Here is a 14,120-nt window from a genome sequence, read left to right as displayed (position 1 = left end):
AGTTACCCCGATGCTTGTTTACCCAGACTGCACAGATCATTGCCTTGTTAGATGTTGTCTGAATGCAGATCCTCTTTTCCACATTTTCCCCTGCCATTGAAGCAGAGAGCAATGCTGTATATGCATTCAAAGTGATGTATCAGGCTTAATTGGTTTAGGGTAGTGACCGCTGTAATAATCAAGCTACCCCCATGCTTATTTGTTTATCCAGATTGTGAAGTTCAGTCCTTGTTGGCTGTTATCGGAATGCAAATCCTCTTTTCCACATTTCCCCTTGCCATTGAAGCAGAGAGCAATGTTGGAGTTGCATTAACCTTGCGAAGTGTTATGGTTAATGGTGTTTGGGTGGATCCTTGGACACTGTGGCAGCTGATCACGCCCATGGGGGGCAGTCCTGTGAGGGACCACGGTGTCAGGCTAGACTCTGGACACACAAACACAGATTTGAATCTTTTATTGAATAGTTTGAATGACCACCAGAGGTGGCGGTAATGAGTAGTGGTTGTAGAGCCCGGCTGGGCACATCTCACGCAGAATGCTGGAACAGCGGATCCTCTGCAAGGTAGTGCTGTAGTGGAAAGAGACTGAGAGTTATGAGCACACAATAAGAGTAACATTCAGAGTCCCAGTGTAGAAATAGGAGAAGCTCCGAGACAGGGAGAGCAGGCCCTCAAGGAGCAAGTATCTGATCCCTTAGAGCAGAGAGACTCGGTAGCATTGTACTCATTTAGCAGTAACATAGATTCCAGTAGACAAGAGGTCTGGCACTGGAGCAGAGAGCAGGCCCTCATGGAGCGAGTACCTGGTTCCAGTGAAGCAGTACTGTGGAAAGAGATGGTTCTGTACTCACTGATGGTAACTGTAAATTAGTTCGTCCAAGTATAAGGGTAGAGTTTGCAGGTAACGAATCAGGGAACATGGGCCCTCGAGGATCGAGTTCCGGTTTCCTGATAGCACCTGAAAGAAGAAAAGAGTCCCCTGAGGAGTGGATACCCCGTTAGAGACCCTGAAGGGTAGTAAGAGTTCCAGATAGCGCTGGAGTGGCAGAGTAGCTTAGGAACGGAGAGTGAATCCCATCCGTAAGATTCCTGTTGCTAACTCAACGAGCTAGCAAATACTGTAGGCAGATATACCCGGAAGTTGTAACATCAGAACAGGGGGACGCCCCTGAGGTTCGTGCCAAGGTAGAGTTAAAGATGAGGACGGCGTGTGCACGCCTCTAGAGGTACCTTGACGAAGAATGGCGGGAGGCAGCACCAAAGCCGCTCCAGAGACGCGAGAGAGAACGGCAAGCAGAAGCCGTGGCGGCCATCAATCCAAGGTGAGCGGGAGGAGTCGAAAGTAGAGAGAGGTAGGTGGGGCGAAGCTGTCGAAGACCAACAGACGCAACATGAAGGCTTATTGAGTAAGGGTAGTAATCTTCAGATAGTAGCCTCCATTCCAGTAATCCACCCCCATGTCTCTTCTCTTCATTTCCATCCTCTAGCCTTTATGGATCCACAGTGTTTATCCCATTCCCCGTTGAAATCCTTCACAGTTTTAGTGTTCACCACTTCCTCTGGAAGGGCATTCCAGGCATTCACCACCCTCTCCATGAAGAAATACTTCCTGACATTGGTTCTGAGTCTTCCTCCCTGGAGCTTCAAGTCGTGACCCCCATCATAGGTAAGATGACAAAAAACCTGTGTGAGTATATTTTCATAAACATTTATTTCAACACATTTTATAACAAATCATTTAAAAGATTCTTATATCACCACAATACAATACAGTATAAAACATTTAATACATTAAACATCCACACTCACTCTCCACATCCATACTCAATACAGTACATTAGATTATATTCAGAGTATTATCTCAAATATATTTAATATAATTATCTATCAAAAAAGTTAATATTTAACACTCTGACAAATACCAAATTATGTTGTACACATTTTATCTGCCTGGTGGTATGATCCTTATATTGTTCATTCCTCTTCCATATAATTCCTCGTAGTACACTTCTCATACCACCAGGTAGATAAAATGTGTAAAAAATAATTTGGTATTTGTGAGTGTTAAATATTAACTTTTTTGATAATTGTATTAAATATATTTGAGATAATACTCTGAATATAATCTAATGTATTGTTTTGAGTATGGATGTGGAGAGTGAGTGTGGATGTTTAATGTATTAAATGTTTTATACTCTATTGTAGTGTGGTGATATAAGAATCTTTTAAATGATTTGTTATAAAATGTGTTGAAATAAATGTTTATGAAAATGTACACACACAGGTTTGTTATCTTACCTGAATTAGCCATGACACATGTGTGACATCCAGTGGCGCTGAACAGATCATTCTCTCTCTCTGCTCATAGAACTTTTGCTCTACTGAGCATGTGCAGGAGTTCCCATGTGCACACTGCCTCGTCAGTCTCTTTTTGTCTCAGCTTCTGCATGGATACCATATGTTTCTAATATGTTTGGTACTTTATAGTTTTTCTTCTTAAATTGGAGTGGAGGAGTAGCTTAGTGGTTACAGCAGTGGATTATGAACTAGGAGACCAGGGTTCCAGTCCCACTGTCACTCCTTGTGACCTTGGGCAAGTCACTTTACCCTTCATTGCCTCAGGTACAAACATAGGGGGTCATTTTCTAAAGCTAGTGAACGCGAAAAGGAACGTTTCACATGCGAAAAGTCCCTTTTCACATGCAATAGCTAAAAAGGGGCGGACGCGAAGACAGCGTGGATGGTGAAAAGGTAAGGAGCCTTTTCACTTCCAATTTCGCGCCAATAGCACCACCTTTTACAATGGTGCTATTGGGTGCAAAAGCGATCACTGCCAGCTATTGCAGGCCTGCCCCCCGCTTCGCCGCTCTGCCCCCCTGTACCACGCGATTCACGACGCCGCAGTACAATTCACGATGCCACGGTACGCTAGAATATCTAGGCCTTAGATTGTAAGCCCTCTGGGGATAAAGTACCTGAATGTAATCCACTTTGAAGTGCTGAAAAAAATATGAAAAAGTGGAATATAAATCATATATTAAAAAATAAATAAATAAATAAAATTTACTCTGAGATATCTTGCTGTCTTGGCGGTACCTCAACAGCACTTTTCAATGCTACCCCAAAAAAAAGTATTATAAAAATGGCATATGAAATGTTCAGCTCCAAGAAGACCACTTCTAGTGCCTTCAAGGATTGTATGTGAGGCTGAAATATGTCCATTACTAACAGACATGACATCTGTTATAAATGTCTATAGATGTCATGGCTGTCAAGGACTACAATGCAGCAGACTACTATGACCGAGGACAGATGTGATCAAGATCCAAGAGAAACAGGCCTTGGAAAATGGAAGAACTTTGCAGGTCAGTGAAAATCCAGAGTCATTTCTCCTCTCTGACTGGGGCTTCCTCAGGCTCCCTCTGTGCCATGAAGCAGGAGCTCCTCTAGCAAAACTCCCTTTTCTGTGGTGCCGGATTCCAGATCTTCCACTCTGCTGCTCCACTGGGGTAAAGGAAGGCATAGAAGTGCCACATATAAGATTCCATGAGCCCTTCTCAGGCCCCATGGTGCTCATCGGTGCATTAAAAACAAGCACCATGCATCTGAGCAGGTGGTGCAGTTGCTGAACAAGAGATCAGGATTAGTCTCATCAATGCACCCAACATCGTCGATACATTGGACTCCAGCATTAGTGACACACCAGGCACCGTCACCTTCAAAGCATTGGTTCTCGATACACTCGACACACTAACCCTTGGCACTATTGGTGCACCAGCCCTTGGCACCATTGACACACAAGGCTTTGATGCCTTTGACGTACTGGACCTTGGGCTCCTAATCCCCATTAATGCCTCAGGCCTCAATTCAGCTGTTGGAGCTGTATTGCTTCATCATCACATTCATTATCAGATTCAATGATGCTCCGCACCCCAGCACAACTGGAGCACTAGTCCCTGACCCCGTTGATGCACTCTATGCATTTCAGGCAGGAAGGATCATTTCAAGGCCCTGAGGATATTTCACTGCACTTACCTTCCTCCATTTAAATGTCCTTATCTCTGTCCCATTTCCTCATGCAAGGACTTCATTTGGAAATACCAGATCCAACATACTCCATGTTGTTTCTGGTATCCATTCATCCACCAGTTCTCTTGACCCAGTAGGGGGTTTCCTTATGAAGTCTGTTAGGATTATCTCAAGAGGACAAATCTATACTGGCCTCAGAAGAGGATGTCTCTTTACCAATTCCTGATAAGAGAACACAGTAGTCCATAGACCAGGTGAAGATTTTTTGTCTCATTGGCAGCTAGTGACACGGAGGGCACCCTTCAACCTCTCTTGTCCAGAGTAATGGAGTTGTTTCCTCAAGTGGGAGTTTCTATCACCTCCATACCTTGGAGGCTCCCATCAGAAATTGCAATGGCAGGATCCAGTCCCCAACCATCACTCTCTGCTGAGCAATCTCACCAGTCTGAGGAGATAGAATGGGACACCAGTGTCTGGAGCATGCCTCAGGAATATTCCCTTCTGAGACAATTGAAGTCCCTACACTGATCACCTTCATCATCAATTGGGTAATAGGTTAATGTTACTTCACCTCTTGGATCTGAGGAATGGTCTATAGGGATTCCCTCTGACCCTCTTCCTGATCTGCCGGAGTATTCTTTACCACCAGAACACCTCTCATACTCCAAATGCTGTTTTTTTTTTCAGGCTTTTGCACATATTTGCGTCCATAGGGCCTGTTTGCAAAAACCTTTACAAAACTGCCCCTTTGTACAAAGTAAACTTAAGTGTGTAGTCTGTGTGTGTGTTTGCAAAAACTCTAAGTTAATGAGTTGCTGAAATGCAGTGTCATGCAGTGCTGCTCAATTCAGAATTCAGTAAAAACTAGCATGCAAAAATATCTTTGTGTCCAGTTTTCACAAAAAAAAGTTAACTATATCTCAATCAGTTATCTTTTTCATGAAGTTGCCATTGGAAACTTATGCATATAACTTTTCTATCATGCTCATTTACATGTGAGCATCAATAGAAAAATTATGCATGGAAAATTACTTCTGTATAAAACTCTGTACTGCTTTCTACATCAGTTTCTTTGCAAGGAACTCATGCATAGCAATCTTCACCAAAAATCAATTACAAATATTATTGTTGAGCTGGCCAGTGCAGAACTGCATGCTGCTACTCAGGAGACATGGGTTTGATTCTCTCATAAACAAGGCTCATGAATAAGCTAAAAAGCCTCTGTGTGGGTCCTAAAGAGATAAACTGGGTCAGAAACTTGAGTGATAAACAACGAATGCAGCGTCAAATGTAATTCACTCCAAGGAAAGAGCAGTAATCTGTGGAGTACCTCAGGGATCAGTCCTATTCTATTACATATTTTCATAAGTTGTACTACAAAGGGATTGGTAGGAAATGTCTTTTTGAGGATGATAGTAAAACCTGCAACATGGAAGACAATCCAAATGGAGTTGAAGAAATGCGGAGTTATCCGAGTAGTTTTAAGTAGTGAGGAAGAATTTGGAAATTATGTAGTTTCTTAGAGTGTTATGGGGCAGTTTCAAAAAGGAAATAACATTTCACTGCAGTTCAGCACCATACTCTGGATAGCTCCAGCATCAAGCTATTTTTTTTTGTGTAAAAGAAAGTTGTGATAGATTTATTATTATTATTATCATGATTTCTATAGCACATTAGGGATGTGCAGAGGTAAACTTTTTTTGTTTTGGTTTGTTTCTTTGTTTCATAGGTAACATTCATTTTGTTTGTTTCAGATGAAAAAAAAAACAATTTGCTTATTCTTTGTTTGTTCATTTGTTTCCCCATTAAAGTCAATGGAGGAAGCAATGCAGTTCACAAACTGGGGGTTTCGTATAATTTCTAATTAAACTTGTGGGTAGACATCAGAAGCGTGAAGGGCATTCCAGCATACAAAGACTGTATTAATGTGGCTGCAGAAATGGCATGAGCACAAGGAACTGCAATGGGGCAAAATGGTACCAGCAGAGGCAGGATTTCTTCTATACACTGAAAGGCATAAGCAGTAGCAAGAGTAGCCATAATACCCCAAGGCTACAAAAGAGGAGCAAAGTGGCATCAAGTGTGGCATGAACAGCTCAAGGCAACATGAAGAGGGAAGAAAGCACTAAAACTGGAAGGAAAAAAACCAAAGGCATTGATAGAGGGTCAAAGCAGCAGAAAGAGTGGCATGAAGACCCAAAAGTGTCATGAGAGGTGCACAGCAGCCATCCACTGTGACAAGAACACACCAAAGCTCCTGATGATGGGAAAAAGATACCAACCAAATTGGTACAAAACTCTAGGTAGGGAGAAGCAAGAAGAAATTTCTGAAGGAAATCCGATATAAGTTCCTTATGGCATCATTAGGGGAAGGAGTTAGTGGCTTAGGTTTGGAGTTGGTTTTCCCCTTTGCTGTGGTATAATCTCAGACCTGTCATCTGCCTCCTCCACCTCCTCCTTGAAGGCTAAGATGCTACTGATTAAAGGTTCCAAATTATCTTCCACCATTAGCTGATCGATATCCTGTGATTCAGGGAAACCAGGACATGATTCTTCTTCTGAATCAGTTTTTGCAAATACTGCCTCTATTACCTGAGAAGCAGTAATCATGGAGGAGTATGTTCATAATTTTGGATGCTACACTTCTGTTGCCATGTCCTTGTTCCTGCCCTCCTAACACCAGCCTTAGATGGCTCTCCACTCTTTTGCCCCTGCTCAAAAGCAAGAGGGAGAGGAACAGAGGTGGTGGCACAGGGGAGTGGCACATTCTCTCTCAATTTTAATTTCTTACAGTTTGAGCCAGCTTCCACTCCTGGTCTTCTGCAGCTAAAAAAGGTATCTTTTAAGTTTAGGGGAAGGACTCCCTTTTTTCTCATTCCTACTTCTCCCTGTACTTCTGACAGGCTGGGCTGGCTCTTTAGGAATACCCAGTCCTCTTCTCCTACTATTCTACTACCTGCTGCCATTTTTTCCTCTCTACGTTGCTTGCTGTAGCATGGTGGAATTAGAAGTAGCTACTAGGGTTTTTGATGTTATAGTATAGTTTATTGATGTAAATACCACTCACCAGCACCATTTTAATACCAAGTTTTTGTCTACCACACATAGACTGAGTTGACCTCAGTGTATAGCAAGCACTGGCAAGCAGAGGTAGCATTTTACCATTGGAACAGACTTGGTCTGCTGTCTAGCTGTTAGGTCTTGGCTCCCGAGGAAGGGAGAAGTTAGCAATCTGTAATGAATCCTGTAATGCTCCTGTGAAGGAGTTAACAATCTGATATGCTTTGGCTCCTATGGAAGGGAGGAGTTAGCAAGCTGTTATGATCTACTCTTCAAGAAGGGAGGAGTTAGCAATCTGTAATGAATCTGCTCCTGTGAAGGAGGAGTTAACAATCTGATATGCTCAGCTCCTGTAGAGGGAGTAGTAAACAATCTGTTAGGGTTTAGACTGCGGAGTAGCAATCTGTTATGAATCTGTTGCTGAAGACTCCTAATGGAGAAGAGAAGCAATCTGTTACCAGCGGAGTGCTTGGAGAGGGCACTCAGCTGTAGAGGAATGTAGATAGGTGGATCCTTGCGCCGATAGCAGATGAATGCGCCCCCAGGATGATATCCTGAGAGGGACCACCGGCTAGGCTTGAGTATGGAGACAGACACAGATAATTCTTTTATTAGACAGGTTAGTAGAACCACCAGAGGTGGCAGTAGTGAGCTGGTATGCCCGGCAGGGCTGAAGTCCCTCAGGTACTGGAACAGCGATCCCAGGGTTGCTGAGCTGTAGAGAAACTATAGATAGTGAGTAGATAGGGTATGCTGTGTTCATAGCCAGAACTAGATGACAAAACTCACATAAGGTCTTAAGGAAGCTCAGTAGCTGGAAAGGGTTAGGCCTTCAAGGAGTGAGTACCTGGTTCCAGGGAAAGCTGTGAGAGAGCGATGGTAACTCACAAATGTCTGTATCTGTGATAGCTTCCAGGCAGTAGAGAATCTTCAGAGTGTTCAGGAACATGGGCCCTCGAGGAGCGAGTACCGGTTCCTATCTGCAATCTGAAATAAAGAAAAGAGAGCGAGGCCCCCGAGGAGTGGGTACCCCTGATAAGTCCGAGGAGGCAGAGTAGCTTGGACGAATCCTTGCTAACTCGATTTGTTAGCATATACTGAGACCTTTTATATTGGAAGTGGATGACGTCAGGTCAGGGGGACACCCCCGAGGTTTGCGCCCTTGTTGGTACATCGATCGGAGCGCACGCGCGCCCTATGTCATCAGGAACATGGCGGATCCGCAGCGTTGTGCCGGTCCGGGGATGCTGGAGGGAGACGGCAAGAAGATGTCGTGGCTGCTAACCGTCCATCAGACCTGGAGGGAGTCGTCACAGAGGTGAAGAGGGCGAAGTGAGGGCATCGAGCGGCAACGGACGCAACACTAGCTAGAGCTATCCTTCACAATTTATGCAAAAATGTCTTTCTTTCTTTCACTATGTCTGACACACACTCCCCATGTATATGCAGGTGTGCACTGCTGAATGACTTTTTTTGTAGTTATATACAATGGGGTCAATTTTAAAAAGTCTGCTGAGTTCCCAGCGCATGTTATAAAATCTGATGGCCGTATGCACATGCACGCTGGATTTTAAAATCCACCTGTGCATCTGCGGGCAGCCTGCAACACGCGTGCGCAGGGGGGGAGATTTTATAAGCTACGCACGGTGACAGAATCGGGCCTCCCTCAGTTCCCTCCCAGTGTGCTCCAGTTAAGGAGCGGACTGGAAGGGAACTTTCCTATCCCTAAACCTACCCTTCTTCCCTCTGCCCCTCTCCTTCCCATCCCCTAAACCTAACCTAACTGACCCCAAATTTTTTATTTTTCTACTTACTGCTCCTTTGGAGCAGATGTAATTTCCATGCACTGGCCAGCTGCCGGTGCATGCTTCCCTGGGACAGCGTCGAATAATGCTGTCTCTGCCTGCCTTCCCACCCCGCCCCTCTGCCCAGACTACGCTCCCCAGCCCATCCCTTTCTTTCGGCCAGGCACTTCGGCATGTAACGGGAGTTATGCGCGTGGCCAGGCCCTTTGTAAAATGCATGCAGCGCATACAAGGCCTGGCCATGCACATATCCCTCGTTTTTTTACATGTGGCGATCTTTCAAAATTTACTTGTATCTATGTTTTTAAATTCTGTAAACTACTACAATGATCTTGGAGTGATGGTTTCTGACTAAGACTTATAAAATCATGAGCTGGGTGGAACCGATAAATAAGAAACAATTATTTACTCTTTCAAACTGTAGGACTAGGGGATGGTCAATTAAACTAGCAACCAGCCATGTCCAGGGTAAAACTGTGCTTTACCTGTTGAAATGGGCTTTTAGAGGTCCTTTTTCAGCCTCCGGGTGGCTTGGCTAGTTAGCCAGATAAACATATCCGGCTAACTAGCAGGGTATATTCAGTGGCGCAGCCAGAATTAGCAGCATAGGTTAAGTGGCCCAACCAGAATTAGCAGCATAGGTTAAGTGCCCAACCAGAATTAGCAGCATAGGTTAAGTGCCCAACCAGAATTAGCCGCATAGGTTAAGCGGCTACTTCCAAATATCAGAATAACTTATGCGGCTAATTCTGCTCCTTCTGGAAAAGCCTCCTGCCCATCTCTGGCCCGCCTTTGATGTAGCCACATCCGATGATGAATTTCACCATTTTGCCGTTTAGACGGATAACTTTTCAATTATCTGTCTAAATGGCTTTTGAATATCAACCTCTTAGAAAATTGTCCACCCTAGAAGGTGAATTTTAAAAGCCCAGTACATGCATCAATTAAGGGATGCACAAATATTTTGGGCCGACGCGCACCGAGTGGATTTTAAAAGCCGCCAGGATACATGCATACATGCCGTAATGCATGCAAATGAAAAGTTCTAAAACAAAAGGGGTTGGCATGGTCCTAGTGGGGCATGGATTTTAACTTGAAATTAGCACGCAAATATTTATGCGCACAGATGTGCGCCAGGTTTCCCTGCCGCATAACTTTACTTCTACTATGCGTGACGCGCAGCATATAAAATAAAGGTAAATAGACAGATCGGCATGGTTTTCAGGGTCGAGGCTAACAGGGGAGAAGGGAGGCTATTAAACTGGAGGTTTGGAAGTCCTATTCCTTACCTGGACAAACTGGGCATGAACTGGTAAAACCGGTAATGGCATTAGCTTGCATGTCTTTTAAAATCCCCCCTACTTATGTGGTGGAAGTGGCATTTGCGCACATAGGCGCACATCCATTTAAAATGTTGTGTACATGTGCATATGGTCAGGATATTTTATAACATGCACGCATGTTATAAAATGGCTACATCCCTGGGTGCACGGCGATGAACGTGCACAGATGTACACCTGCGTGCCTGTTTAAAAGTTACCGTCTTTGTGCGCATAAAACTGAACACATAAGGCCACTATGTATATATATACTTTCACCCACAGAAGGGGGGAGTATTCTCAGGGTCAGTGATGCGGAGTGGTTCACACTTACCTGCATACTTTTGAATTTTCTTGGAAAAACTACCTGCACACATTATTTCTCACACAGTTGATCCATTTGATCCATTATGATTCACAAATAATGTTACACACGTTGCAGAAACCAAGCAGATACTGTTCTGTGATAAGCAACATGGCTGATAGCAATGGAACTACAAAGGGGTAACTGAAAGAAATTTCAAAATATCAATAGCATTTTTTATCCAATAGAGGGAGAGTATAATTGCTTGTCATGAACTTTCGAAAGAGTGAACATTGCACACAAAGGGATTTGAGTTTCCTTGGTAAGCAATCTCCATTTCCATAAGTAACAATGACTACCATTTTGATTTACTGTCTTAGAAGGCACTGATTGGCAGCTTTTCAGGCAATGTGTTGCTACCGATGGTTGTTTAACATTTTTTATGCTTCCCACGTGTCTGTTTTTGAAAGGTCAAGTTAAACGTTTTCATTGTCAGATTGCTTTAATGGGCAATTTTCAGATTGCCACAAGGCTTGTGAGCTTTTCTTGTGTCACCATATAGTTGTTCTTCAAAGAACAATATCATCTCTTGCATCTTGCTTCTTGCGCAACATGAGATCTCTGTGGTATGCGGTGGGAAGAAAGGAAAAGGGAAGGTAAAAATATACTCAAGACAGCTGTTGGTCTTCTTCTGGCCTATTCTGGTTTTCTAGTTTTGAGCCCTCTGCTTTCTGTAAGACAACAAGCACCGCCCTGCGGTGGGATCTGAGTTAGAAAGCGAGAAGGGATTAGTACTCATGATGACACAGAGTCAGGTTGGCAGCACTGAAATGTGTAAAAAGCCAGCAAAGTGATTGTGGTAGAACCGCTTTAAACAATCTCTCGGCTCTGTGTTGTATTTGTGAGGTCACACACTGTTTCTCTTATCACAACTCAGGCAAATAAAGCTGTCTGGCAACTCTCAGCAGTCCTTTTATTTCATCAGGTTGGCAATCCTTCAGCCCTGGAATCAAACAGACAGGGCTCTTTCTCTATTCTCCCGTTCTTTATCTCGCCTTTTCTTTCTTCCATTCTCATGTCTTCTCTCCCCTCAGTCCCATTCCTCCAGCTGCACTCTAGTAAGCTCGTTTGTTTGGTGGCATTTCAACATCTTGGTGATATTTAACAGAAATAGACAAACTGGGCCATCTGATTGGAAATATCAGAATAGGCCATTGAATATCACCAAAGCACAAGTCTGATAGGAGGCCACACAAAGAATAGAATAGTTGTCCCTCTTGTGTTGATTTGATTTTGAGATACCCTGGTTCACAGTTTACTTTCTGGGGCCACTTTTCAGCCAGACACAGGTTTCTTGGGCGCTCGAGCCAGTTTTCAAAAGGAAATGTGTGGGTAGTTTTCCTTGGAGCATTCATTTCTGCAAACTCTGTTGGGCATAAACGTACACACAGACGTTGCTCCTGGTTTGACTGCAGGCAAGGTGAGGTACAAAGATCTGAAAATCAAATCCTTCCCCGTGCATATTTTCCTTCCTCTTTCCCCGCCCCCCCCCCCCTCCATCCCCGGAGGGGGGGAGGGGGAATGCCCTACTTTCCTGCAGCTAAGTCGAGCCCCCGCGGGAAATCTACCAACTAGATTTAGCCACCGAGGGGAGGGACGTTTTCATTCCCAGAGAATTTACCAGGGATTCCCCTCCCCGTTTTTACTCAGGGCAGGGTGAGCATGTAGTACTTATTCATTACTAGATTTACAATTCTCCTATTCACAACCGACACAAGGCAGTGCACAGTGCTGATCGTTCCCCTCTTGCTACCTGGGGGCCGCGTTCCATGAGCATTAAGAAGCAGCTCACTGTATGACTCACACACCTCAAATGCTCTGTTTCTACCGTCAATCAATGTTGAATCTTAATACGGCACTGAAATCTAATGACCAAAAGATGATTGCTTACAAAAAATGTAGTTTTGATGAGAGCTGTAGTTGCTTTTGATGAAAGAATTTTGACAGCCCTTTAACTGCTTTGGTTTTCTATCTCGTTTTTTGCTCTGCTTGTCTACCCACTCACCATATTTCCTGTTTTTTCTTTTTCCTTCTCCAGGAAGCCATGTCCATGTTCTACTGACACAGCACCAACGCTGCAGTGCCCTGCCTTCTCTCAGAGGAAAACCCCCTTCTTGTGACTCAGCTGAGGCGGCTCCACAGACTTCCCCATATCTCTTTTAGCCAAAGAACTGTTGCTTACCTGGAAGTCTTGCATTTTACGCAAGGAACTGTTGGGACGGTCTGCAGGGTGAGCACTCCTTATATTATCACCCCCTGTATTTCTTAAAGATTTTTCTCTTCCTCGGTCCTGCTCCTTTCCTCTCAATGCATTACCAAAGCCGGTATTTTGGATAACTAAATATGATGAGTGCTTATCCCTCTTATCCATAGCTATCTTTTTCTGATTTTCAAGACCACTAATATTCACCAGATAAATAATCATAGTAATTTAGGTTATATAGCACATTTCATGCAATGAGAAGCTTGGCGCCCTTTATATGCTAATCCTTTAGGATCAATTGTGAAGTTAGTGTTGGGTAGATGATCTGGAAGCACATAAATGATTCTAAAGGGAAGGGAAGTTAAAATGTTCATCTTGCGGTACTAAGGGGTTTCTCTCACATTGTGTCTACGTGGAAAATGCTTACTATATAAACCTGTATTAGCTACTAGCTATTATTACATAATATGTAATATTATGTTGCATAAACAAGGCACAGTGAAAATAAGCAATCTTCCTGAGATACCTTAAGCAGGAAGAGGCAGTGGGGAAAATTGAGCTCCTATCCTAGTACTTCTTCTAACGCACAGTTGAAGCTTCCAGCCAATAGCTGCCTCTAACTTGTTAATGTAAATAAGTCATTGACTGGGATTTTTCCTCCTCTTCTCAAGCTCTTTTGGTGTCCATATTCAGTGAGGGTGCAGTTCACCAAAATTCAGGATATTAGAAAACATTTCAGCAAACAGATGCATAGCTACTTAATTCGAATGAAAATGATCACGTCCTTTGTTCAGAAAGCACGTTACAGACACCTTGTCTATATATATCTGGGTTTTTAGGAATCTCCTGACTTGGAATTATGCAATACAGTATCAGCTTCGTTACAGTAAGTCTGAGCCCTCAGATGTGCAGAACAGCTCTCCTGATGGCACCAATATCTTGGTTTGGATAGAAAAGGTACACTGAGCATGCCCACACTGTGATGTCTGCTCAAAATATGATGAAGAAGCGAAGAACACTTGCCAAAACTTCAGTGACCGCACTGCTCTTTCAAATGTGTGCAAAAGCACTTTGCAGCCTAAGTCTATAGGAAACAATTGAAAAAAAAAATGGAAAAATGAAAGCAAATATTTATTTATTTAAGGCTTTTCTTTACCGACATTCGTCAGAGACATCGGGCCAGTTTACATTTGCAAAACCAGGGGGAAATAGAAAGAGAAAATCAGTTACAAACTAATATGGATCCGCAAATTGGGAGAAGAGAGTGTGCAAAGGATAGCGAGATGGTGCTAGATGCATAGAGAGGCAGGGATAAATGCATACATAGGAGATCATAAATAA

General features: G+C 43.5%; 1 protein-coding gene across 4 annotated transcripts in view; it reads left to right on the top strand.

The window, feature by feature from the left end:
* LINGO1 (leucine rich repeat and Ig domain containing 1) overlaps positions 1-14,120 on the top strand; it is a 1,111,620-nt gene that overhangs the window by 606,550 nt on the left and 490,950 nt on the right. For all 4 annotated transcript variants that reach the window (XR_003852431.1, XM_029575323.1, XM_029575325.1 and 1 more), the window contains one exon: positions 12,615-12,806. The gene's annotated coding sequence lies outside the window, so the exon portion shown is untranslated. The remainder of the gene's footprint in view (positions 1-12,614; positions 12,807-14,120) is intronic.

Source organism: Rhinatrema bivittatum, chromosome 13 (assembly GCF_901001135.1).
Source record: "Rhinatrema bivittatum chromosome 13, aRhiBiv1.1, whole genome shotgun sequence".
Lineage (NCBI taxonomy): Eukaryota > Metazoa > Chordata > Amphibia > Gymnophiona > Rhinatrematidae > Rhinatrema > Rhinatrema bivittatum.
This window is presented reverse-complemented; position numbering and strand designations above follow the sequence as displayed.